Consider the following 20,724-nt stretch of genomic DNA (forward strand, 5'->3'; position numbering starts at 1 on the left):
GTTAATATATACTACACAATAAATTAAATACATGATTTTTCTTATCTGAGAAGCTGCAGGCATCATCCCCACTTATGGAGGAACAAAGAGGAAAACCGGAAAAATAGTTTAATTTTGCCATATGTTAGTGCTCTCCTGCTACCTCAAAAGAAGGTAGCAAATAGGGGAAATATTTGAAAGAGACTTTGTCTCCTGCTTCAGTATGAAACCCACACAAAACATTGTATGCCAAACAGATTGCTTCTAAAAAACTAGCTTTACTGCCATGTACATGTATGTCTCCAAAAGTCAGAACTGAAATCAGTGTCAGCCAGATGAGCTTGCACCTGGCTGCACTCAGAGATGTGCACTGCGGGGGTGACAGCACTGTGACGGGCAGTGGTGACAGAAGGGACAGTGCAGGGTGGATGTAGGGGGCTGTAAGGAGTGACCATCTCCTGACTCAGCTGTGCCTGGAAGTCTTTTGAATGTACAATGAGTTTTGGCAGACAAGGAAACACTTATGTTGTGCACAAGGGGTCCCACTATTCCTCTTAGGGACACTGGGGAGTTGCCACCTCTTCCCACGCTGTGACACCAAATACTCTTTGCCCAAACATGCATCTTCCATATCCTCACCACTATGACTGCTCTCTCCAGAGTAAGGAGGTGCTGTTTCACAGATAAAACAGAGAAGCTACTTTTGCATCGTCCATACAACAAATGAATAGGACCAGGTCTGCAGACTGAGGCAGATGTTTATGAAGACCTTAGAAATGCCTGTCAGGGGAGTTTGTTTTGGACTAGGTCTTGCTTGGTCTGGTGGACTACATTCCATTTAGGACCTGGAGTTTTCTAGGTGTGCTCCTGGCACACATCTTCTAGTTTACTTTAGTCCAAGAATAATCTAATTTGTGCATTCTGATGACACTTCAGCAATGTGAACTAAAGCACAACAGGCAAAGCTGCTTCCAAAGTGTACTTCTGGTGAAACAGCAACAGGGAATAACTGAGAGAAACCTGAAAGACCTTAGACTGGAAAAGTCAATACCTGCAGCCTAGGTGTTAAATGTAGTCCACAAACATTTGAACACCCTTTCTTTAGCTAGCCCAGGTTCTCTATTTAGTTTTTTTGAAAGATGAATGCAGGCTATGTTAATCCTGTTGAATATAGCAAGATATTTCCTCAGGGTGGCATCTTCTATTTGCATTGGGTAGTAAGACCAACTGTGCCAAAAAATTGTAATCAAAAAGTCTCATTCAGGAAAGGACACAGAAAAGAACAGAAGGGTTTGTTGACTTTTGCTACAGAATACTAAAACTTGAATAAATATTTATATAAAGAAAATTGTTTTCTTTGCTAATACACTCCTCATAATTTTATAGGTGTGCTGAGTGCACTTCCTCACAGAAGAGCTCCACATTGAATTCGTTGCATATATTATGTGCTGGACTTCTCCATAATCAGTCGTTGCTATAGTCTGTTCCTTATAAGACCACATTAAAGCTTAGAGAACAAACACAGCTAAGCTCTTCAACTGTTTGAATTTCTGATTTGGCCACTAAAATGAAACATTTGCAAATGTTTACAAACTGTTATAAGATAAGGCTCTTCACTTGTAGCTGTTACTCTTCATATTGCTAAATATTCTTCAAGGTAGACAGAGGAAGAAAATCTTGGTTATAATTTAATCAAGGACCTTGCTGCAAAATGTAGGTTTGAATCCCTGTTTTCATAAATATTCATTTTATATAAAGTGTAACAGGAGATACTCTACACTTACCTGATAATTTAGGTGTCTTTGGGGAGAGTTTCAATCCCTGCTTCGAACCAGGCAGAATGGAGACTTGAATCTGGATCTCTCATGTCTCTGACAAATGCCTTTACTCACCAGCATGGATTTGGGGGGCTGACAGGGAGGGAGAATAGACAATGACACCTCATTTCTCTTCTTTTGTGCATGTCATCGAAGTATTGGTCCTTAAAAATAAAACATTGAGAATGAAATGCAGATGTGTAAACATGAGTGTTTAAAGCCATTTGATCTGTCTTAGCACAGCTGAACTATGAGCTGAACTACAGAGCTGGGAGACAGGTGCCAGGCTGCTCCACAGTGGGGGCCAAGTGGGGTATTCAAGTGGTATTCAGATGACTCTAGGTACCTACAATAAAGCAGTGGAACCTCAGTTTTAGAAATGTAAAAACAATATATTTGACAACAGATACTTACCCATGTGGAAATGAAGGACAAATCATCAAGATCACTCCTATGCCATTACTGTACAGGTAAAGAGCAAAAGAGGTATTTCGGTCTGTTGTGTATTGATAAAGATCATGGCTGAAATACTGTGGCAAAAGTAGTTTCTCCAGCCCCAGGATTGTCAAAGGCTAAAAGGAATCGTGCCTCAAACATTGCAGCAGGAGACGACACATTCAGTATAGGGTGAAGTGCGATTTACATATCAACGACAAGCTAAGGAGCCACAGCCCAGGTTGGATGGCCGATACCGAAGGTGGGGGATGTGCCGAAGGGCACATAGCTCCATCTTCTGATATACCCAGCTTGGCAAACAAAGGGGAAAAGCTGAGACCCTTCAACATGGCCCGGGACTTGTCGAGACTTGTCAATTTTGGCAATCACCCTTTCCCCCCAGACTTTTCCTCTACTCCGAGAGCTATGAAAAAGCTCACCTAAAACAGCACTGGCAGGTAACCCACCACCCTGAGGACCCTCTGCCCACTAGCCTCGCCGCGGGAACTGGACCAGACACCGGAGGACGCTGCGCTCCTGAATTACAAATCCCAGCATCCTCGCAGTGGGAAACCAGAGGCCATACATCATCGTATGAGTCCTGTCATCCATGCTGCAGAGCTGTAAGAATGGCTGGATCCCTCACCCTTTTCTTTCTTCCTTTCTTTCTGCTCTTTCCTTCTCTCTTTTTTCTTCCCTAGCCCAATTTCTATATATCTTTCTCTCTCTCTTATACCTTAATTTTCCTTTCCCCTCTACCACTCTTGTTCTCTCTTTTCCTTTTGAACATATAAGAGTAGCATTATCTTAAGCTCCGCTGTTGGATTCCTGTTAAGTTTTGTATTATAGCTACTAATGGTTGCCAATACAATGCTCGTAGAAGGACTTATTGCTGTTATACTTTTGCCAAGCCACTATTCCCTGTAACTAGTATTCCAACACATACTTTTAGTAAAACTCACAATTGAATTGGACCCCGGAGGTGATTGTCTGTCATTCACTTCGCATAACTGTGCAGAATTAACCCAGAGTTTGCTCACACCCGGTCTCATCTGTTGAGTCAGGGCGTGTATCGCATTCAGAGTTAACTTATCCCTCATCCCATCTGTTGGAACAGGACACAGTCCACTGTTTCACTCACAGATACCTCTATAGGAAATAAACACATGGGCAAAAATTCTTCAGATGTCACAGGTGTGCTGACCTTATGAAACTCTGTAAGTGTCTAACAAAAATAAGGTGGTAGCACAGGGCAGCAGATTCCACATGTAAGTAGAAAAAAACAATCTCTGTGGCAACCACAGTGATCCAGCATCAGCAAACGTTTTGCAATGTGTTCTGCACTGCACTTTCTTAAACAGGCACTTGATGCTGGCACAACATCACATCTCAGAAGGTAGCTGGATTCTGCCTGTCAGCAGGGCTTATGTAGTATATCTGTAATAAGTGATGGTCAAAATTATTAATGTTGAACAAATCGAGTAGGATTCAATTATATTATGCATATCGTTGTAAGCAGTAACTGCGCTTGTGCAAGTTTGATTATGTTTTGTAGAACCTTGTAGTAGTAGTTGAGCCAACACCTGGATCGCCCGGATGGTGCAGCGGATGGCGAAGCGCCCAGATGGTGCAACAGATAACAGAACTCCCGGATGGTGCAACAGATAACAGAGCTCCAGAGGCAGAAATACCCAGTAACACCCAGTGCGTGAACGAGCGTATAACATATATAAGCACATACGAAAAGTTGAATGGTGTGCCGGTTGGCAGAACTGATCTTCCCCCGGTCACCCAGAGCTGTTTTGCCTAATTACCGCTTGCTCAATAAAATCGATTGATTGGCTCAAAATTGATTTATTGGCTCTTATTTATAACATATCGGTTCCATACAACAATTCATCACTTTTTTTTCAGCTCAGCCATTTGCTGTAATGCATATGGGAGTTCAAACACATTGCCACAGCCTCCCAGAAATTATTGGCTGAGGTACTTTCAACTTATAACTACTTTTAAATTTAACCACTTTCAACTGTAGTTACATGAGAAAATGAGGGACACGCTTAAAAATTCAGTTAATGAATGAAATTACCCTTAAAAAGGGAGCATGCTGTTTTCCATGCAACAGGCATGTTGATTACAGTTTTTTTTTTGACAGGGTTTTGTACAGGTCCAATTGGTGAAGTGCCCACTGGCCGCAAGCTCAGATGCCACATTCCTTGGAGCAGTGTTGTTGTATTTACATGGGTTGTCTGAGCAGCAGCAGCTGTGCACACTGCTTTTGTTATCATCTCCCCAAACAGGAGAATGAGCTTAGTGATGGTATATGCCTAGACCAGACTGTAGTGTTTAGATAGCAGTTATGTGGGTCACTGAATTCAAAGATTTGCTCAATGTTAGTGGGAGCCAAGACCCATGTGAACATTATTCACTTGTATTTTTAGAGAACAACCTCATGTGTTTTATATAAGTGTGAAGAAATCTCATGTGTTAGAAGGTTGATATGGTTTTTTATATGGCTAAGGAGGCCACAGGCATACCTGTTAGCTGCTCTCTGTAAACTATAGTTGCTATTAACACCTGAAGAATTCTCCATAATACTGAAGCCTTTGGCCTAGGAGGATCTGTTGGATTAGGCTTATCTTTTGAACCATGTTTTTCTTTTTCCTCCTAGGGACAACTGATATATCAGTTTAGGATGAGATCATATTACAAGCTAAATGAAAAATGGTTCAAGTGGCCTCTCCTTACCTGTTTTAAACTCATCCCAGGGTGTCCAGTCACTTGTTATTGCTATTATTTGGATGTCATTAAACAAACTCAAAATGTCCTTGTGTCCAGGACAGCTCACAGTTGGGATGGTCTCTGTTTCAGAAAATGGAACAGTACATAGTCACAGAATATGGAAAACAAAGGATTATTCTTGCTGTTTTACAGATAAAAGAACTGTCAGGTAGTCTGGGTGACTTACCTGAGCTCCCATAGAGTTCACAGGGAGAGCTGGACTTTTCCAACACCATTCTGGTTTCCTATTCACAAGTTCATCCATCTCCAAAGAGAAAATTCAAGAGAATTTTTCAATCTAGGAATCCGGTTTCTGTATCTGACTCATTAATTTCTCTGTTAATGATCCTCTGCTCTCCAAGCACCTGGCTTTGCCTTGCATAGTAAGAGAACTAAAGATAGGATTGAATTCTAATGTTGCTGCTACTAATGTCAGCAAGCAGCTCAGTGGCAGCACATTGTCTGCATTTTGAGAGGAGAGGGGGCTGTTTTCCAGAGACTTTTGTGATAAGCCCAGCCCAGCCCCACTGACAGGGAGCAAGATCCGAGGCAGTGCCAACCCAGGCTGGACTGTCTCTTCCCCCCTTCCAGGCCTGGCTGACATCTGACTGGCTATGAGGGCACTGCCTCATGTTTTGGGGACTATCTCATTACCTTTTCTTTTCCTCCTTAATTCAATACATTGCACCTAATAATTTTTGACTGCAGTTTCTTGGTTCTGTTAATGTCCTGAACACGACCCAGCAAAATTTTTAGAGATTGTTGAATACACAGGCTTTTTGATAGATCTTTATTTATTTTATCTCTGAGTATCCCATACACACTTATTGCTTGGAGTTCACAAATACTGAAAAAGTTCAGAGTATCTGAAAGTCCTTTCTTTAGACTGAATTTTTAGTGTGTTACCATACTGTTACCTTGTAGATTGGCTGTGGGGACTCAAGCGAGACGCAGAATCAGGTTAAACATAATGCCCCCAGAAAGTGAGGATAAATAGTCAGCTGAGAAGGCTTACACCATCAAGTTCAATCCTCTTCATCCACTTGCACACACATAGCAATATTTGGGGGAAGTCCTTCTGGGAATCCTATTACAGACAGGCTACAAACCGTCATAAGGGTTTGTCTGATGTGACGTAAGGTGCTAATTATTTTTTCTTGTCATTTAGCAACACCCTTCTTTCCTTGCTATACTTATAGCAAATGAAGAAGCCCCAGGAGAACTCTAAGACTTGGTTTGTGTTCAAAAGGATTATCTTTGCAATGGGATAATCCTTACCATGTCAGCTAACAAGGTTTTAGGTCTGGATTATGTTTGCAATGTAGTGCAAAGTGATGATACCAGATTAGAGAATCTGGCCCATTTTGTGTGGCGAGTGATAATTCTGCATGTTGCAACAAGGCATCTATCATTTAATATATGTGTGCTTACAAAGAGAAATAAAGTTTGTGTTTTTTTGTTTTATTCTGGCTCATTATGTAGAATTGCAAAAAATCTTGGCTATGGTAGTGTATCTGCCTTGATCCGGGGATGGCTTTAACAAAAACAAGGCTTCAATTCATGAAAAAATTCAGGAGAGCAAACAAGATTTCTTGTACGAATTCTCTTCATCATAGACATAATTTTAGAGGAAGAGCTGACTACTCTGGGCTAAATTTCCATTCCCAGAATATAAGTTTTTTACTCAAAAATTTAACTGGACAAATAATAGAAATTTCATTATGGTAATTGAGTAACAAGTTAAGAAAAATCTGAGATTTGAGGAAGATAAATATGTATTTATTTATTTAGTGTTTTAAATTACATTTAGAAGTATGCCCTTCAAGTTACACAGAAAAGATAATATTTGCAAGTCAATCAGAATTATTTACTTCAACATAAATAAAAGTTTTTATGTTTGCTTCTTTAAAAGTATTATTATTTGCAGGGGAGAATTGAGAATTATTTTCTGCTTTTACATCTAGATTTAAATGTTTCTTTATTTAGTTTTTTAAACCTCCTCTAAGCTGGCATCAGGCCACGGCTTGAGGTCACCTAAAATGCTGCCAGCCAATCTATGAGACATTGCTTGTCAAATGCAAAACCAAATAACCCACAGATACTCAAATTGTCCTTTCTCCTTTTTCCATTGGATCTGCTCAGCTGGAATTAAGTGATTCCTTTCCAAGTTATGGGGAAAAAAAAAAAAAAAAAAAGAAGGTTTAGAAGGTACTAATATATCAAAGCTTGAACCATGGTGTTAGATAAATATTTGTTACGAATGACACGATAGCAGCTGATCTGACCTAGGGAAAGGCTAGATGTGCTTCCTGAGCTCTCTTCCTCTGTGACTCTCTGACTCCCAATAAGACTCATTTCGGTTTGTGCCAGGCTCTACTCTACACCTTCAGGTCTGCAAGACACATTCTGCCTGCAAATGCATTTGGCTTAAGCCCCAGCAGCCCAGAGGCAGGACTTTGTACACTGCAGTGCTGTGCTGGCCACTCCGACATTGTTCATGCAAACACTTGGCCTGGGACATTTTAAGGACTGTAAGTATACAGGTTAGCTTTGTCGTTCAACCTGCTTTTGACATATCTGCTGTGACGAAATGTTCTCAGGAGAGTTCACAAATTGTGTAGCAGGTGTAAGTGCCTCGTGTAGCTGACTGAGTATGGCTGTCCTGGGAGAGCAGAGGTTCATCTGCGCAGTGGTTTTGTGAAGCACAGACAGCTGCAATGTCTCAGTTGCCCAAGTCCTCACAGCCAGCCCAAGAGATAGCAGTAAGGTGCCATTTGTCCTAAAAATTATATCTGCAGAAGGGATTTAAGATTTCAAATGCTCTGATTTTTTTCAGTATTTGTAAACCCAAGGATATAAAAGTAAATTAATAGTTTTAACCTAAGATGAATAGATAAATAGGTAGTCCAGGTTGGTACCCTAGCTCTGTGGTGGCACTTAGATTGTGGTCAAATTCAGTGTCCATGACACTTGCAGTAGAATTGGCTCATGGGAAAACACCGTTCCTATTCAAAGTGTTCCACAACATCCTGCAGTCACCTTAAAAATAATAATTAAAAAAAACCCCACCAGCAACATATGACAAATAAATTGAAAACAGGCTTTTATTTAGTAGCCTATTAGATGAACACTGACTTCAGGTTTGTTTCTGGGACATCTGTAGAGAAGGAGAAATAATTGGCTAAGCACTGTCTATGTATATTAGTGCATAATACTCATCAGATATATAACTAAACCAAAATTTAAACAATATGGTATAGGGAATAGCAGGGGAGAAGGGGCAATTGTCATGCCAGGGCAACCATCTCTTAGGAGAAATCTGATATCTGAGTTTAGAAATGAAAAGGCATGAGAATCACAGAATGTTAGGGGTTGGAAGGGACCTCAAAAGATCATCTAGTCCAATCCCCCCGCCAGAGTAGGAAAACTTAGATGAGGTTACACAGGAATGTGTTCAGGCAGATTTTGAATATCTCCAGAGAAAAAGACTCCACAACCCCCCTGGGCAGCCTGTTCCAGTGCTCTGTCACCCTCACTGTGAAGAAATTTCTTCTCAAATTTAAGTGGAACCTCTTGTGTTCCAGTTTGAACACATTACGCCTTGTCTTACCATTGGTTGTCACTGAGAAGAGCCTGGCTCCACGCTTGTGACATTCACCCTTTACATATTTATAAACATTAATGAGGTCACTCCTCAGTCTCCTCTCCTTCAAGCTAAGGAGACACAGCTCCATCAGCCTTTCCTCAGAAGGGAGATGCTCCTCTGCCTTAATCATCTTTGTTGCCTTGCGCTGGACTCTCTCCAGCAGTTCCCTGTCCTTCTAGAACTGAAGGGCCCAGAACTGGACACAATATTCCAGGTGTGGTCTCACCAGGGCAGAGTAGAGGGGGAGGAGAACCTCTCTCAACCTACTAACCACTCTCCTTCTAATACACCCCAGGATGCCATTGGCCTTCTTGGCCACAAGGGCACAGTGTTGGCTCATGGTCATCCTGCTGCCCACCAGGACCCACAGGTCCCTTTCCGCTATGCTGCTCTCTAATAGGTTGTTCCCCATCTTATACTGGAACCTGGGGTTGTTCCTACCCAGATGCAAGATTCTACACTTGTCCTTGTTGCATTTCATTAAATTTTTCCCACCCAACTCTGCAACCTGTCCAGGTCTTGCTGGATGGCAGCACAGCCTTCTGGCATGTCAGCCACTCCTCCCAGCTTGGTGTCATCAGCAAACTTGCTGACAGTGCACTCTATTCCCTCATCCAAGTCACTGATGAATATATTGAACTGGTCCCAGTACTTACCCTTGAGGCACTCCACTAGATACAGGCCTCCAACTAGACTCTGTTCCATTGACCACAACTCTGGCTTCTTTCCTTCAGCCAGTTCCCAGTCCACCTCACTACCCGATTGTCCAGACCACACTTTCTCAGTTTAGCAGCAAGGATGCTGTGGGAGACTGTGTCAAATGTTATACTGAAATCAAGATAGACCACATCTACCGCTCTGCCATCATTTATCCACCTTGTTATGTCCTCATAAAAGGCTATGAGGTTGGTCAAGCATGACTTCCCCTTGGTGAAGCCATGTTGACTGCCCCTAATGACCCTCTTATCCTTGATATGCCTTGAGATGGCACCAAGGATAAGTCGTTCCATCAGTTTCCCAGGGATGGAAGTGAGGCTGACTGGTCTATAGTTACCTGGGTCCTCCTTCTCACCCTTTTTGAAGACTGGAGTGACATTTGCTTTCCTGCAATACTCAGGGCCTCTCCTGTTTCCCAAGACTTGGCAAAAATGATGGAGAGTGGTCCAGCAGTGACCTCAGCCAGCTCCCTCAGCACTCGTGGGTGCATCCCATCTGGACCCATGGATTTATGGATGTCCAGATTGTTTAATTGCTCCCTAACCCAGTCCTCACCAACTAAGGCAGACTCCTCCGTTGTCCTGACGTCCTCTGGGGTCTCAGGGGTACAAGGATCCTCAGGACAGCTTCTGGCAGTGTAGAGAGAGACAAAGAAGGCATTCAGTAATTCTGCCTTCTCTCTATCTTCTGTCACAGGGGCACCCACCTCATTCATCAGTAGGCCTACGTTGCCTCTGGTGTTAGTCTTATCTGCCATGTATTTGGAAAAGCTCTTTCAGAATAACAGCACAAGGATAACAGCAGGAGAACAATGCAGGAAAAATCTCACCACAGCAGTTTAGGTGAAAGATTACAGAGTGAAAGATCTGAGATCTTTAGCATTACAAAGGTTAAGGCACAGCGCGACATTGGGAACTTGAGGAATTTGATGAGACAGACATTATTCCTCAAAGAAAGGCAAGATCAATAGGAAAATAAATGGACTACTCTGCAGCTTGGCAGGGTTTTACAAGCTCTCCTAATTGCTCAGTTTCCTCCCTTTACATCTCTCAGAGCAATAATGATACCTGGCTCTATAAGTCATTACTAAGAAGCCAGCTTGACAACTTCAGCTGAGGAATTTAGATTTCGGCTTAGACCTCCCAATGGGCAACATACTGCTGAAGGAAAGGGGGGAAATATTAGGTATATGGCAAATATGCCAACAGCTCCGGTTGATGGGTATGGAAGTGTTACCTCTTTGAGAAGATTTTAGGGCTTGCTGAGCCTGTGATGTTTTCATGACCATGATCTGCTGTCATGCAAAGGTGTCTCCCTCCACAAAGTGAGGGTCTCAGCTACTTGGTTAACCAGGAGAATTTCTTATCAAGACAGAACATGCTTGCTTAACCTGTCCATGTTATGTGAAACAAATTTCTTAAGAGAACTCTGCCTAGTTGCTTAGCATCAACAGCTCTAATGAGTATGGAAGCCAAAAATCTGGCAAGTTAAGTAAGATAGAGTAAAAGAGCTAACAGCCAGGAGTCTGTTTGTAATGCTACTTTATTGACAAAGAACAAGCACCTGACAGATTTCTAGCATAAGAAGAACTTGGTAGAAGGTAAGGAGAGTGGTTTCTCTGGGGGATGACATGATGCCCTTGGCAAAGACTATGATGGTCCCTGGTAGCGCGCAGTAGATGCTGGTGTTTTTTTCAGTCAATGGTAATTTAAACGACATTGCTACTACTTCTTTCTTTTGAATATTTTCAAGTTCTAGGAGTTCCACTACTATAAACTGAAAGCAGGCAATTTTGCTCAAGAGTAATAATTATAAAACAACAATCAACTATACATAAATTGCCTAAAATCATGCTGCTACCCTTGGTTTCATGGCTCAGTGCTCAAAGTTTGCAAAAGAAGAGTGGCTCTGCATTGAAAACCCTTGAGAAATGCTAGTCTTCAATTACCTGTTTGGAAATGACATTAATTACAAAATTCCCAAGTAAACTAACCACTTAGAAAGCTGTCAGGGACAGTAGCATGAATAGTCCTGAGGGCTTTATTCACACAACATTCATGCTTTTGAATCAATTCAAGTTGACTAATAAGACGACAGATTAAAAGGTAATTTTTTTTCCAACCCCGAAATGCAAACCCAAACATTGCTGCAAAGCTCAAAATTGTACTCTTATGATGGTGCCTCTTTGGGGCACTTGTTCTAACATGTGCAGAGACTCTTCAAGTAGTGTACACACAGCTTTAAAGGATAAGACAGAATCACAGAATCACAGAATTATAGGGTTTGGAAGGGACTGCTGGAGATCATCTAGTCCAACCTACCTGCTAAAGCAGGTTCAGCTAGAGCAGATTGCACAGAAATGCATCTAGGTGGCTTTTTGACAGTCTCTAGAGAAGGAGACTCCACAATCTCTCTGGGCAGCCTTTTCTAGTGGTCTGTCACCCTCAAAGTAATGAGGGTGAGACTGGTCAAAGAGTCTGGTCCCATCCTCTTGACATCCACCCTTGCGATATTATAAGCATCGATGAGATCCCCTCTCAGGCTTCTCTTCTCCAGGCTGAACAGATCCAGCTCTCTCAGTCTCTCCTCATAAGAAAGATGCCCCAGACCCTTGATCAGCTTTGCAGTTCTCCACTGGAGTCTCTCCAGTAATTCCTTGTCCTTCTTAAACTGGAGAGCCCAGAACTGGACACAGTAATCCAGATGTGGCCTCACCAGGGCAGAGTAGAAGGGGAGGATAACCTCCCTCGACCTGCTGGTCACACCCTTCTTAATGCACCCCAGGATACCAATGGACCTCTTGGCCACAAGGGCACATTGCTGACTCGCGATCAATGTGTTGTTGACCAGAACTCCCAAGTTTTTCCAGCAGGTCCACCCCTAACCTGTACTGGTGCATGGGGTTATTCCCTACAAGGACCCTACACTTGCCGTTGTTAAACTTCATGAGGCTCTTCTCTGCCCAGTCCTTCAGCTTGCCCAGGTCTTGCTGAATGGCAGCACAGCCTTCTGGTATGTCAGCCATTCCTCTCAGTTTGGTATCATCAGCAAACTTGCTCAGGGTGCACTCGGTCTCTTCATCCAAGTCATTGATGAACAGGTCGAACGGGACTGGACCTAACACTGACCCCTGGGGAACTCCACTAACTACAGGTCTCCAACTAGACTTTGCACCATTGATCACAACCCTCTGAGCTCTGCCATCCAGCCAGTTCATGATCCAACTCACCCTGCATTCATCCAGCCCACACTTCCTGAGCTTGCCTATGAGAATGTTGTGAGAGACAGTGTCAAAAGCCTTGCTGAAGTCAAGGTAGACAACTTCTACTGCTCTTCCCTTGTTTACCCAGCCAGACATACCACCATAGAAGGCTATCATGTTGGTCAAACATGACTTGCCCTTGGTGAATCCATGTTGACTACTCTTGATAACCTTTTTTTCCTACACACGCTTGGAGATGATGTCCAGAATTAGTTGTTTCATTACCTTTCCAGGGATGGAGGTGATGCTGACTGTCCTGTAGTTCCCTGGGTTATCCTTCTTGCCCTTTTTGAAGACTGGTCTAACAAGTTTGTCAACATCTCTCTTGTACTGGGTAGCCCAAACTATACACACTGCTCCAGAAGCGGTCTCTCAGATGATCAGCAGGCAGAATAATGTCCCTCGACCTGCTGCCTGTAATATTGCCTCTATAGCCAAGGATGCTGTTGGTCTTCATCTCTGGGCACATTGCTGACACATGTTCAGCTTGGTTTCCACCAAGACCAATGTGCCTTTTCTGAAAAGCTATCTTCTAGCCAGTGGGCCCCCAGACTGTCATGGTGCATTACCATTACACAAGCCCAGGTGCAGGACTTTGCACTTGTCTTTGCTGGACTTCATGAGGTTCCCAACAGCCCATTTCTCCAGTCTGTCAAGGTTTCTCTGATTGGCAGCCCTGCCCTCCAGTTTGTCAGCCACTCACCCGCACTCCAGTTGGTAAATCATAATAATTTGCATATATGTTGCACTTAGCCTGTCCTCAAGTGATGTCAGTAGGACAAGGTAGTACTCCCTATTCAAAACTGTCTTGGAGTTCATAGCAAATTTTACAACTGTGCATTCAAACAACCAGTTATAGGGTCAGATCTTCAGTTGTTGTGTATTACCATTATTCCCTCCACTGTCTTTAATTTTTAACTTCCATTGTTTGTCTCTCCTCATTTTTGGATGCACAAGAAGAAAGTGAATGAAATCTGAACTACTTCCAAAACAGTGAGAAATCCATCATTTGCTTTAGTAAACCAGCATTTCCTTTGATATTTTGACTCTTTTATTGTAAAAAGACAAACTTCAGCTGAAAAAAATGCAGTGAATGAAGAATACACTAGAATGTTTTATAGTTTACATTACTAAACGAAACAAAGCATAAAAAGCTTCAGAAATTATACAAAAGACACAAGACCTTTACAACAGAATAGCTCATTTTGCACTTTATGCTCATTTTGGCTTGTAATTTGCTTAAAAGCCCTGCAGAGAGAAGCACTTATGTTTTGATAAAAATGGTTAGCATATATGTTAGTGCACTTAGATTGTCTTGTTTGCATGGGCAATGAAGTTTGAGGTTAATCTCGTCTAATCTAAATGTCGATCATGTTAGATTTTGCCAGAGAGCTGCAGAGTGAGGGATCTCATTTCTGTGCAGTGAAGTAGGCACTTACCTCTCAGGTTTCTTAAAAGGAGAATTATTTCCAGATGCCTTATGCTTATATTGTGTCCTTGGTTCAACTCAAACATCAAAAAGCAATTAACTTTTTTTCATCCAGATTCTGACTGGATACACAGGCAGCACCAATCTGCCTGGTTTTCAGAACATTTGACATGAAGGGCTAAATTTCCACTTCGCTGCGTGGGATTCATCCTTCTGCCTCCTATTAACATTAATGGGGATGCCTTCACTAAATCCCCTGCAGTACACTGAAAATCTCTTCCTGTTTATAACTCAGGGTCATGTTGTCGTTTCTCCCTGGATTGTGCCTTGAGGGGATTATTTCAATTTTTATGCCCATGCTTTCATATAAGACAGGAGATGATTTTAACATTTCCAGGCAGTGTAATTTGCCTTTCATGAGTCTCCAGAAGCTTTGAGGTGATTAACATGCTATAGTTCTAATTTTCCTCTAAACTTGATCACACCAAGAAACAGTTCTTCTTGCCCTGATACAAAAAAAAGGGATCAGGTCCACCCTCTTAGATATCTTTATTTTTATTGAGTTACTTCAGGGCCTAAAATCCCAGTCTGCAGCTCTTCTGGACTGATGCTTAGCAAGAGTACACTGTAGTTGTCACATGGGTCATACGTATAGGCCTTCCAACAGTACATGTTGACACTGAAACTATCCCACCCTTGTTGCTGTTGCTGCCCCTGCTGTCTAGGTTAAATCTGCCACATTCATTTTATGGTGTGGACAGATTACATGTTCCTTAGAATTTCCATTTTAAAAATCATTTGGGTATTCAGTTGCCTTAAGCTTTCTGAAAGTCAGCAGGGTTTAGGTCACAAAACACTCAGCAAACTCTTTTGCAAAAGCTGTTCAGTGCCTTTCATGGGTAGCCAAGGGAGTACTGCTGCAGTTCAGCCCAAGGGGACCATGCCTGGACCCACCCTGCTTCAGGGCAGACTCTAAGTCTGTAGAGCCCCAGCATAGTCACAGATTCCCATAAACAGATCTAGGTATATGAGTTAGGAGCTCACATGCCAGTTTTCCACCTGGCCTTGCTCACTGTTTCTACCATAGCCCAGTCATATTTGGAAGCAGCTTCAGCTAGCTACTTCTTACATACGATGCTTGGAACTGTAAAGAGCCTTTCAGATGGGCTTTGCAGCCCGTGTCAAGCTCATTGTTTCTAATTTGTGTATAGGCTAGCTCATTTAGGCCATTTGGGACATGCCTACATCATTCCACAGGCACAGTATGGTGTGCAGCAGGCCACCAAGAGAACATACAGATTCCCATGCATGTTAGTACACTTAGAGAAGCATAGTTTATCACTCCAGTGTAGTATATTGGTTTGGATTTATTGGTCAAAGAAGGGGACTTACCTCTCCTGGCCCAGCCCTCCCACAAGGCACATTTCACACCTTCTGCACATTTGTGAAAAGTCCCAAATGGACTTGGGTCCAAGATGGTGAGATAAGCTGCATAACAACATCAGCTGTAGCCTGTATCTCCCTTGGTTCAACTAGAAGCTTAGGGTAGGATATGAAGAGTAGTGCATTTTCAGTATTAACTTCAAAGGCATATACAAGTTATTCTGAGAATGTTGTGCCAAGGTGAAAATGTGTCTCTCTCCCTATCACTTATGAGTACTACCAGGGAGTCTCTAATAACCGTAAGTGGTGAGGGCTCATGATTGCGGTTCTCCATGGAAAAAATCCCCACTAGTTTTTAGTACACTTCCCTATAAGAAGTATTAGAGCTTGAGTCAGAAGGAAGATTCCTTTCAGTTGAATGATTCACATAATCCAGAGGCATCCTAAATATAATTATTATTGCTACCAGCCATTCTACTACTTTACATAAGGAGTGATGCTAACTTTTGCACAACAAACATGCATTTTTAGAGAGAAAAAAATTATTTAATAATAGAAAGTTTTGTTGAATTTCTACATGAAGATGATTTCCATGTGTCTTAACTTGAAGATCAACAAAAGGATCTAGCCTTCCTTCTTTTCCCTTCCAAATAACCCTTGCATCTGCAAAAAGTAGACATCATACACAGGTGATTTTTAGTCCCGACTTAAAGGCTAAGAGAGGTAGTAGCAATTATCATATGTTTTTTAATGGCTGCCATATATCTTTCAGTGAGCATTGAGCCAGACTCACTAGATGGTGCAAAAGACTGAAGTGCAATCCTCTAAAATCCAGGAGAACGTCACACAGACCTTTCCTTTTTTTTCAAACCCATGGCAAGTCTCAAGAATCACATTTCTGAGATTCACTGAGTATGTCCCTGCTGGCTATTAAAAGGCACTAACAATTCTGCAGTTATATCCTTCATTTATCATTGTCTCCAAGCACTTCAGGGCATAATTATTTTTGCCACACATTTCGAAGTGTTTGATACCAAGTTAAAAACAAACAAACAAACAAACCCCCCAAAACAGAAAACAAATCAAAACAAAAGAAAAACCAAACTAAAACAAAACCAATAATGCAAACAAAACAAAACAAAAAAATACAAAAGCATAAAAAAAAAACCCTAACAAAACCAAACAAACAAGCAAAAACCAACCAACTAACCGAACAAACAACACCCCCAAAACTAGAGGGGGCAGTTTTATGACAGCCATATCCCAATAATTGAACAAGTCAAATCCTCAGGGAGTGCGAGTGGTTCCTTTTAATTATCTGTGCAACCAGAGTCCAACTCACTGCACTAGACTCCCTGCACATTTTTCATTCAGATTGTATTCCTTTGGGGCATATTCATTGCACTTCAATAAATTGCATTTGTTGAGCTATTGCGAGTAATGTTTTAACTCCTAGGTATCTGTAGCATCTATGTCTGCATTTGGAGTGCCTGCTGTGGTGTCCAAGATGACACCTGTGGTATTTAGGTGATTTGAGTTGAGGTTGCTTTGACAGACCTTGGCCAGCTCCAGTGTCAACAAGGAAATCGGAGAGTGCCATCCAGGCTGTGAGGTCTTACATATGTAACAAGGTCCTTTGCCTCCTGTGCTCCATGTGTCTGTGTTTTGTCCTTACAAAGAATGTAATTTAGACATAGGGCCCATTTTTCGTATGTTTCTTTTGCTGTTTTGAAGTAAATAGCAGCATAGATACAGAAAAATAAGCAGGTTAGGAAACCTTTGTATTCCAGCTGTTTGTGTTGTTTAAACACATTCTTTATTACTTGGATTTTAAAAACTTTATTTTTTTTTCAGGATGTCAGTCTACCACTTATAAGGTATCCTTTTTAAGACACTAAACAGACTCTTGAGCAGTTTTTGCAGTTAAGCACAGGAAGTTATTGCTTAGGGGGATAAAAACATCTCCTTTACTTGAGATTTTTAGGAAACTCTACTAGGAATGTCATGATTTTATCAAGTTTGACTGTGGGGTGAAACAGACTGAATAACCTCTTGAGTTGTCTTTTAAGTCTGTCTTATATGAGTTTTGTATGAGTTAAAACAAAAAGAAAAGAAGTCCATTAGAAAAGTGCAGGACTACAACCCATGTTTTAATTTTCTCTTTGGTATAAAAGTCTGTAGAGCACAAACCTGGAAAAGGGCATTGATTATCCTACTAGTTTGAAGTGCACAAAATAGACTTCGAGAAAGTTGCCAAAATCAAATGATGCCTGTGGAAGACTGTATGGATATTGAAAAATATGACATTGTAGAACTGGTTACTTCCTTCCTAATGACTCTGCTTTCAGGGGATTGAAGGTGCTCAGGGACCATGTCAGATTTCTTAGATTTGCCATCTTCCCTATAGAGAAAAGCTCCTACTTCTTTTTCTTCAAACACTGGAGTTCTGACATTGAAATGAGACATAAATCACAATATACAAGACAGATTTTCAAATCCCTTTCCTTCTTCCAAGACCAATGCAGATTTCTACAACATTGACAGCAAAGTAGTCACATAAGGACAATGGATTCAGCATCTCACAAAAAAGGGACATTTTCCATTTTTTTAAAGGTATAGCACAAGGTTGTCTACAGATTGTAAAAGACACATCCTTGCATCCATTATGCTTGCTTCAGCTATTCCAGAATTATTCAATGACTAAGATTTACTTGCTTTACTTCATTAAAATGCTGGAAATCAGGGCAGCAGGCTCAGAGAAATGTTGCCAGTGCTCACTGCTTGTGCTTCTCAGTCCTATCTCTGCATGCTTGAGTGAGCTCTGCTTGTTCCCTCTGTTTGTTGTCATTGTTTGTGCTGTGCTTTGGTGGACAGATGGGGCAGGAAGGAAAGAGAAAAAGGCTAGAAGAGAGAGAGAAGACAGGTAAGAGCTGAATAAAAGAAATCAGTGAAATGAAAGCTTATGAAGTAACAGTGAATTACATGCTAATTAAATTTCCTTGTATGTTTTAGCTTTATAGCATAGTACACGTAATAATATCCATCTAGATATATTGTCCTCATCACTTAAATATTGGTGACTTCACAAAATATTTTTAAATAAGAATAACTGTGAAAAATTATTTCTGGCAAGGATAGGCTCAGTGGAAATTTGGAAAACAGTAAATAATTCAGGCATTATTGCCCATCTCTGACAAGGGAAACCTATAGCATGGGCGGTGACACAATGACATTTCTAGAAGGTCAGGTGTTCCCTGCTTAAATGAGCTCTTGCTCAGCTTTGGAGACAAAGTCTAGTCTGAAACAAGAGTGTAACTAACACCATTGCCTCTTGATTTATGGCTTGTGAGATAACTCAGAGAACAGAAAACTCTCTCTACATAAATAATGCATAGCACTAGATTCCCTGGAGACTTTTTAAGGTGTTCATTCCCTTTGAAGAAGGAAAAATGCTATTAAATAAAAATGAGGTTGGTTGTATTTATTTTGCAATGGAAGATACAAGGCAGCGGAGACCTGACTCCTGATATTTTCTCCGTTAGAAATGAGCAAATCATTCAGTCTTGTTCACAGAAAGTGGAGAGAGGTGAAGTCTGAATAACTCACTGAAGGAATAATAAACTTCTAGTGAACAGAAGTGTGTTATACCAATAGAGCAAGAATTTATTCCTTTGCTTTTTGTTTGTGATGGATGGTTACATCAATGACAGAAGCGGTGTGACTGGACTAAGGATCTATTTTTTTCATGCACTTTTGGAAGCTACTGTGAGTCATGATGACACCTCTTTGGGTATTATTGTTGTAATGACAAATTTTGTGATACATCAGGATTTTGAAATGGGTCTGTGGAGACACATGCTACTCATTAAAGAATGAGAAAAGTGTATTTTCTTAGCATATCTTCCACAAAACCTGTTACAGAAACTATTGGTAGGTTTGATAAAGGTAAGGAACTTATGCCTTGATTTCATCCTGGACGTGCTTGCATAGGCTTGAGAAGATGCACGGTTTGTGGTGAATGTTGTCATTTCTGAGCATCCCGCACAATGCTCAGACAACCTTATTGTGTCTGAGTTGTAATGGTGGGAGGTGGTAATAAGGACTATAAAATTAGTTCTAACATGGATTTATCAATCAGTTATAATAGAAAGATAGGATTTTCTAAAATGATAAATCAGGTCTTTCAGAAAAAGCCTGAAAAAGTGGGGACTTTGGTGGAGGTTAAATCTTTCAGAAGTCCACACTGGATGATTCATTTGTGACTTGTGAAGTGATAACACTAGGACATAATGGTTAAAGAAGAGTTAAACCAGGATGATGAATAAAAACCCACATGTTTTTAATCATAAATAGGTGCTTAGGCAAATTTATGCCTCGAAATCCTTAAAGTGATGGTCAACTGATTGATCTTGATAAATTTTTCTTTAGAGAAAGTTTCTAACGGAATCTGAGAGATCACATAATGTGTCTGCAAGGCACACATGGAGGAGACGTGCAGAAAAATGAACAAATACTTCAGACATTTTCAAGGAGAAGCTCTTAAATACTCTTCGACAGATTAGTGTGAAGGTTAATAATCGATAAATGCTGTAATGAATTAGTTACAAGTATGAAAAAAAATGACATTCTTTATTTTAACTTCTTAAGGAGATGACATACTCTATTTCTGTGCTAAAGCTCCCTCAATAGTGATGTGATACTGAAATTGAGCCATCTTTGCAGATCTGAACGGTTAGGCAGACCTTGTTCTGACCTTTGGCCCCCAAAAGGGAGGACATTCTCAGAGGACAGTTATAGTTCTGTTAAAACATCTGAAAAATGTTTCAAATAAGTAAAGTTAAGCTTCTTTGACTATGAAACTAAATAGATAACTGTGTTGTTAGAGGAAGAATAATATTGGTAGTTAAGGCTATATGCATATTTTAATTTAACTCTCCAGTAGAACACATATAAAACCTTTTACAAGGTTTTAATATTTTCCCCTGTCGATGTTCTTCTGCAATGGACTCTTACTCACTCCTAGCTCCCTCTCATTAAAAAAACGCCTCCATATTCATACATGTTCAGCATGACTTTTGACCAATGATATTAATAAAGGAGAGACAGACAAAAACTAACTATCCCAGCTGAAGCCAGGACACCTATCCATCCATATCAGATCTAATGCTGTGAACTAAGAATTAACAGTTCAAATTTCTTTGGACTATACAAGTACATTGGGGCTATTATTATTCAAGGATGGTATGCAGATGAACTCCATACTGGATTTAGATGA

The sequence above is a fragment of the Columba livia genome, chromosome 1 (genome assembly GCF_036013475.1).
Source record: "Columba livia isolate bColLiv1 breed racing homer chromosome 1, bColLiv1.pat.W.v2, whole genome shotgun sequence".
In the NCBI taxonomy this organism is placed as follows: domain Eukaryota; kingdom Metazoa; phylum Chordata; class Aves; order Columbiformes; family Columbidae; genus Columba; species Columba livia.